Here is an 8,064-nt window from a genome sequence, read left to right on the forward strand (position 1 = left end):
CCTTAAGATGTTAACTGTATCTTTATAGGACTATCCTGAATCTTCTTGAGATGACATTACAGGACTTTTGTTAGTGGTAGTGTATAGAAAGAGCAATTTTGTTTATGATATATACCCCATATAATATACATATAATATACATATTATATATATGTTAGACCTTGAGATTCTAATAAATAACTAAAGTGTGCAATTTTTAAAAAGTTTATCAAGCTATGTGAAAACATTTTTTTAAAAACTAAGTCATTCTGAAAGCAGAAATAAAAGTACTCTCAAAAGCAAAATGTCCTTGTGATTTCATAAAGCTCCCACTGGACTTGGAACTTCTTTTCTGAAATTAAGTTTCCATTAGCATTTGAAAATGAGTTGAAGATAATATATTATTAAAATTAACCTTACCTGTTTCTTTTTCTTTGTAAAATTCCTTTTTTACTTCTTAAATTGGCCTTAGTCCTATAAAATCCCTGAAATTCAGCATGAGATAGGGGACAATATATTAAAGATTTTTGGCCTCTTATGAGACAGGGAAGGACTATGGAAGTAGCTCAGTGTAAGGCAATGACCCTTACATCGGTTTAAGAACAAGAGAATTCATGATTCTCTTGGGATGGGTGCAGAGGAATCTGATGTCCATGTGAATGTCTCTGTGAGAACTGCAAGGCCTAAGAGGTCTGATAATGGTCAAAAGGGCTTTACCCAACCTCCCTGAATATGGATGACTCATGGAAAAATAATCTGAAAAAAGGGAAAAGGCAGTAATTTACACAGGCAAATTTATACTAAAAGTGGCTTTGCATATCTTAAAATGATAGGCTATGTATAAATGAAGACCATGGGCTCAGTTAAGATATAGAGAAATAAAAATCTATAAATTCTGTACTACCAATCATAATTTGTATATGCCATCAATTTTTAAAGAAATTATTAAAGAATGCTTTAAATTTCAAACTCTCTTAGTTTAAGCTTTGAATTTAATGTGGTACTCTACACGATCAGAGAAACTTCTCTAGTAACCAACTATAGAAATGATTCCTGAAAGTATAGCCTTGAATTTAATGTCCCATGACATTTTGTACTAGAAAAAACCAAATACAATATTTATGCTTATTGTTCAAGTGAAAGCTTTTGATCCAAATATTTACTATAAATAAACCAAAAGACAAAGATTCTGTTAACACGTTGGGATCCAAAATCACTGAAATTATTCACAAGGGTGGTATCTTGAACTTAGCAGAGTGCCCTTATTTTGCAGTAAATAGTATGATAGTTCTTATTATTGTTATTCCCTTCAACCTCTAACTGACTTAGGAAAAAGAAGAGCATTTAAGGGAAGTTTTCCTTAATAATGATGTTGTAGCAGGTGTGGGAAGTGTGCTTTGAGAGAGAAGTTTGAACTTGCCAAATGATCTTGTATACTGGAGTTTCTAATTCTCTTGTTTGTTGACCCAAAAGCCATATTATATCCCTCAGGCAGTGGGGTAAGAGAGGGAAGGCACAGCTCAGAAACACATGTTTGAATCATCTTGTTAATTCTACGGTGCCATCAACTTATCTGGTGATAAAGCAACTCTCTTACTTCTATTTACAATTGTGGTTAAAAACTGTTGGTATAAAGATAAATTTCACAGACAGGTGGATTATAGAAATATCTTCATTCCTTCCTAAAACAACTCAGTTTCTGTCTATTCCAACTGTTATTTATATGTGTGCCTATGAAAATTTAACAACCTAAATATGATCTAATAGCTCTACTGAATTTTAGACTGAATACTACCATAAAAATGTACTATACCGGGGCTGGGAATTTAGCTCAGTGGCACCATGCCTGCCTTGCAAGTGCAAGATCCTGAGTTCAATCCCCAGTACCAGAAAAATAATGTACCATACTAAAAATATTTGCATATGGCATTTTCCTATACTCAAAATTTATGAATTTTAATAATGTTGCTTAGATTTTATAATACTGTTATAATTATTCTTACTCTTGGAATACTATTTAAAGGCATTGAAATTATATGAAAACACTTAAGAGCAGAATTATACCTTTGTTTTTTAATTTCTTTTTATATGTTTATTAAGTTTATTATAATAAATAAAGAATGCTAATTGTTTAAGATGGAGACCATACTTAGCTGTGTGTATGTGTTTGTAAATCAGCAGGTGGACAAGTATACTGATAACTCATGATTTGTTAAAAAATAACTACAGGAGGGCCAGGGCTTTAGCTCAGTGGTGCCACTGCCTGCCTTGCAAGCGCAAGGTCCTGAGTTCGATCTCCGGGAAAAAACCCCTCCAAAAAACCCTCCAAAGTAACTACAGAATAAAAAGTATTTTGGTGTAGCATGTAAGTATTAAATAACCATTTCAAGACAAATCAATAATAACAACAAAATGAATACTATGCATTTGTAATGAACGAATAATGAATGATTGTAATAGCTGAGTTTAGGATCCCTAAAGTGTATCTAGTTCCATGTAACAAAATAACTTTATACATTAAAGAGATATAAAAAGGAAAATAAATTTTTCCCCCTCCCCTTGCCCTCCCTGTTTATTTCACTTAAGAGTATCACCTCAATGTGCATCCATTTAGCAATAAATGTCTCTAATTTCTAGTGTTCCAATAAAAGGATATACAGTTAAAAAACTAAAAATAAAATAAAAATTAGAAAAGGAAAATAAAGCTGTTGATATTATTTTAGAAACTTTTCTAAATAGAATAATTTGAATAATCTTCCTTCACTGTCCTTTTCTTTTTATAGCTAACAGATTACCAACTGATTTTTAAAATTGTTTTTCAGGGGAACACAACTTTATTGCTAGACATAGAATTTAGCGAGAGGTATTAGCTTTCTCAAAGGATTTCACTGTTAGTAAAGAATAGTATTTGCTTATTCATCCGTACTTGTTCCAAATCATCCCCCAAAATAATTTGAGCTAGTTTTTAAAAATACATTTAATAATATGACATGACTAATAGTAAATGATAAGAGGAGAATAAACAAATATATGGTCAAAATTATAATTAGAAATAAGATTAGTACACTAAACACTTTCAGTGAATTTCTCAATTCTTTTGGTAGTAAATTAAAATACAATGTATGATTATGTATAACAATAATAAAAGTACAAAGTAGAACTACTGTTTTAGCTGCATCATATTCTTTGAAGAAGTGGTATCTGACATCACTTTTGAAGGAACACAAGGAAGAATATACATTCTGGAGTACCAGTGTGGATAATCAGATTTTGTAAACATGAAGTAGCATGGTAAAGAACAAAATAGTATATTTGAGAAATAAAACCTGGATCAGAAAGTAGAAGAAGAGATACATATAGTGAGAGGTAAGTGTGAAGCTGACAATGCATAAATATTTTATATTAATAAAGTACATACACATACAGAAAAATTTTAAGGTCCCAAGTTTGAGGTGATGGTTTGTTGGACTGATGGTGAGAAGAAGGTGTCACAAATTATTGCTCATTGTGATTTTCAAGTTTTTAATAGAATAAAACATATAAAGAGTAAAAGGAATTGTGAATCTCTGTGTAGTCACCCCCTATATTTTTGAGGACAATGTTGTTTCATCCATGTTTTGATCTGCCACTCTTTATCTCACCCCCATACTCCCACTGGGAAATTGTGAAGCAAATTCCAGACCTCATTTTCATCAGGAAAAAATTCAGTGTGTATCTTAGTAGGGATTAATAAAAATTATAATGAATCACAGATATAAAAATTAAAACAATAATCATTCAAAAATTTTCAATTATTCATCTAAAAATTCTTTATTTTTTTCCATTAAGTTTATTGGTACATTTTAGGTATAAAATACAGTTACATTCATCATTGAGATCTTGTACCTTTACATGATGTATCTTGGTTCTTATTTTTTCCCTTCCCCTGCCCTCCCTTCACCCCTTTCACCCTTCCCTATTTAGAAAGACTTTGTTTCCATTTTTTTCCTTTTCTCATATTTTTTCTTTTACCTTCTTTCCTTCCCCCTACCCCTCCCACTTCCCCTACTCCTTTAGACCTTTTCTGCCTATTACACAATATCAATTATATATTTTTAAATCACAATATCAAGATTTAGAGGAATTTACCACAGATTTTACAGAATTTAAAAGGATGTAGAAAGCATATTACAAAAATGTTTTTTGAAATAAATTTGACATCTTCTATGAAGTACCTTGGAAGACAAATTAATGAAATTGACTCTGGAAGAAATATAAAATTTGAATAGCACCTGTTACAGAAAGTATATTCCTAGCTTGAAAATATACCAATATGACAACAACAGGCTCATATACATTTTAACTGGGGAATTATATCAAACATTTAAAGCAGAAAAAAGAAGGAACACTTCTCCCCTCATTTTAGGAAATCAACATTGTGCAAATACTAAAACTGGATAAAGATATTAGAAGAAAAAAGTATGAATGAAGAGAAAAATTTACTTAACAAAACAAAACAAACTATTAGAAAACAGATCTGGCAGTATGTAGAAAGTGGTTTTATTATAGGGATGGCAGTGTTGGTTCAGCATTGGAAGGTCCACCCCCATAAGTCATCATTTTAACAGAGGAAAAGAAAAAGCCATATGATCCTACCGGTAGTTGCAGAAAAAGTATTGGAGTAAATTCTACAGCTGTTCATGGTAAAAGCTATCAAGAGACTAGAAGTAGTACAGAACTTTCTCAACAGATAAAAGACATGTACTCCATACTTCCATCAAAAACACCTTATATGAATGGAAAAGATACAATGCTTTCTCCCTAAGGTGAGGAACAAGGGCAGATATCCCTACTCTTCATCTGTCCATTATAATTTGAAGCATAGGCTCAAAACAAAATAGTCTGGCAATAAAAAGAAACAAATAGCATAGGATTGGCAAGGTGGAAGTAAAATCTTTATATGTAGATGAAATGATCATCTACAGAGGAAGTACTAAGAAATCTCTAGGAGCTTCCAGAACTTGCATTTGAATTTAACAGGATTAGAAAACACAAGGTATATATAAAAATTCAGGTCTATGTATACTTGCTATAAATGAAGAATTGAATATTGAAATTTAAAAGTTATGTAGGAGTACAGAGGACCTAGACAAGTAAAAAGAAAAAAATAACAGTGTTGGAAGACACTTATTACCTAATTTTAAGACTTCCTGTAAAGCAACAGTAATCAAGGAAATGTTGGCTTAAGGAAAGACATATGTAAGATCAATGGAATAAAAGAGAATCTAGAAATAGAACCTCACATATGTGGTCCACTGATTTTTGAAAGATTATTTAACATTAACATTTTATAGACCATAAACTCAACTCAAGAGCTGAGGAAAAGATAGTGTTTTCAACCTGGTATCCATATGTAAAAAATTAATGTCAACCCTTTATTTCCATACATAAAAATAACTTGAAAGGATCTATGAACCTAAATATGAAAGACTAAAACTATAAAACTTTAAGAAGAAATTATAAGGGAAAATGTTCATGAATTTAGTGTAGGCAAGAATTTCCTAGGACAAAAATTGTGATGTATAAAAGAAAAAATTGATAAATGAGATTCCATCAAAATTTAGAACTTTAAAAGACATTGCTAAGAAAATGAAAAGTAGTCCTTAACCAGAACATATTTATAATACATATAAACCATGACCAGAATATATAAAGAAATCTTGCAGCTCATTAATAGACAACCCAATTGAAAAGTAGACACAAGAAGGGCTGGGGATTTAGCTCAGTGGTTCTGCCACCTGCCTTGCAAACACAATGTCCTGAGTTTGATCCCTGGTACCAAAAAAAAAAAAAAAAAGTAGACATAGAAGATGATAAATAGCCAGTACAGCACAATGAAAGGTATGCCACACTAGAATCAGAAAAATGCTAATCAGTACAATAGCAAGATCATATTATACTCTCATTAGGGAGATTAATTTAAAAGTTTTAAAAGAACAAATGTCAGCTTAGGTGTGACCCAGTTAGAACTTTCTAGTACTGCTAATGTGAAAGTAAAATGATAAAACCATTTTAGAAAACAATATAGAAACTTCTTGTATTACTGTTGAGAACCAACAGTTCTGTGCTTAAGTTTTTACTTAAGAGAAATGAAAACACATGTTCACAACAGATTTGTACATACAAGTTGACTATCCCTTATCTGAAATTCTTGGGACCAGAAGTGTTTCAGATTTTGATTTGAAATCCACTTGATCTTCAAAGAGGATAGCTACTCCTGCTTTTTGGGGGGGTTCCTGTCACATGGAGTATTGTTTTTCACCCTTTAACTTTCAGTCTATGAGTTTCTTTTTGAATTAAGTGTGTTTCTTGTATGCAGCATATTGTTGGATCTCGCTTCTTGACCCATTCTTCCAGTCTATTTCTTGTGATTGGTGAATTGAGATCATTAACATTGATGGTTATAACTGATACGTATTGACTTATCATTGTTATGACTTTTTCTTTTTGTTGGATTCTCCACCTTTGCATTTAATTTCTTGTCTTGCCTGATGGAGTCATTCTGCTGGGCTTCCTGGGGCTGTGATCCTTGTTGTCTTTTCCTAGGATATTGACTAAATATTTTTGGAGTGCTGGTTCACGAAGTTCCTAAGGTGCTCTTTGTCATGAAAGTATCTTATTTCTCCATCAATTTTGAAAGATAATTTTGCAGGGTACATCAATCTGGGTTGGAGGCTGTTTTCCTTTAGGGCTTGGGATACATCACTCCAAGCCCTTCTTGACTTGAGTGTTTGCGTTGAGAAGTCTGCTGTAATTCTGACAGCTTTCCTTTGTATGTGATTTGTTTCTTTTCTCTAACTGCTTGTAGAATTTTGTTCTTCTGTTGGGTTTCTGGAATCTTAACAATTATATGCCTATGTGTAGATTTTTTTGATCAAGGCTAGTTGCCTCCCTTATCTGTATGTCAAGTTCTTTTCACCTGCTTGGGAAGCTTTCTGCCATCAGTTCTGTGAAAAATTTTTTTTATGTCATCTGCACTGTTTCCTATTTCTTCATTGACTCCAGTCAGTCTTATGTTATTCTTCTTTGTATCACCTAGTAGCTGTTGGATTGATTTCTCACGGTCTTTTACTATTTTAAAGATTTTTTTTTCCTGGTCACTAATTGCAGTCTTATCCTCTATATCTGAAATTCTCTCCTCACATTGGCTCATTCTGCTGTGTAGATTGTCAATGGAGTTTTTAATCTCCTGGATATCTGTTTCCATCCGTTTTGTGGATTCCATTTGTTTGCTATGTTGGGCTTTCATCATGTTCCTCAGCTCCTCTATTTTTTATCTGTGTCCACTCTAGATTTATTATTCATGTCTTGCACTATGAGCACAATCTCTGCTGTTATCTGAGAAATTATTTCTGATTTCATTTTTTTCATCTCCTCTTTTGTTGCTAGTTCAGGGAGTCCAGGTGGTTAAGTTTCAAATTGTTCATGTCATTTCCCTTTGGGTTTGCCTTAGCTGATGTGGAAGTCTGGTTTTGAGACTTGTTTATGTGTCTTCTCATTTCAGCAGATGCAAACTGCTGTGCTTTTGCTGAGGCAACATTTTGCTCACCCAGTGGCCTTCAATTCTCACCAAGCCACCAATCAGCCTTTTCTCTGCTGCTCACCTGGGTTCAGAAAGGTGGTCTTCTGGATCCCTGAGCTGACCTATTGTCTAAGTGGGCTTTTGGCTGGGGCCTGTGCACACTTGGGATGGTATCTAGGTGTGCCTCTTGCTATGTAGCTCTTGTCTGGGAGGGACTTTGGCTGGGAGCAGTGCACTCCAGTTCCTGTTGTGTGAGCAAGCTTCTGGCTAGGGTCTCGTGCACTTACTGATGGTATCGGGGTGAACCTCTGGCTGTTGCTTTTGTGCCTGTGGAGCTCTTTTCCAGGGGGGGGCCCTTGAATTTTGCTGGTGTGCCCCAGACTTTGGATCAGGGCACAGCCCTGGCTGGGGTCTGCTTGCAGCTGCACTGCTTTGGTCCACACCACTGCTCCCCCAACTAAGGTGGTCTGGTGTGCCTTTATTGCAGAGGTTTTCTTCACTTTTCTGGTGGGCTTTAATTTTCA

The 8,064-nt window shown here is 33.8% G+C and overlaps 1 pseudogene; it reads right to left on the minus strand.

Moving 5' to 3' along the window:
- Positions 1-946: 946 nt before the first annotated feature.
- LOC147829639 (small nucleolar RNA U3) lies at positions 947-1,048 on the minus strand (annotated as a pseudogene).
- Between the last annotated feature and the right edge of the window lie 7,016 nt (positions 1,049-8,064).

Source organism: Heterocephalus glaber, unplaced genomic scaffold (genome assembly GCF_053883595.1).
Source record: "Heterocephalus glaber isolate CG9 unplaced genomic scaffold, H.glaber_assembly_v1.0 deba00000546, whole genome shotgun sequence".
NCBI lineage: Eukaryota > Metazoa > Chordata > Mammalia > Rodentia > Bathyergidae > Heterocephalus > Heterocephalus glaber.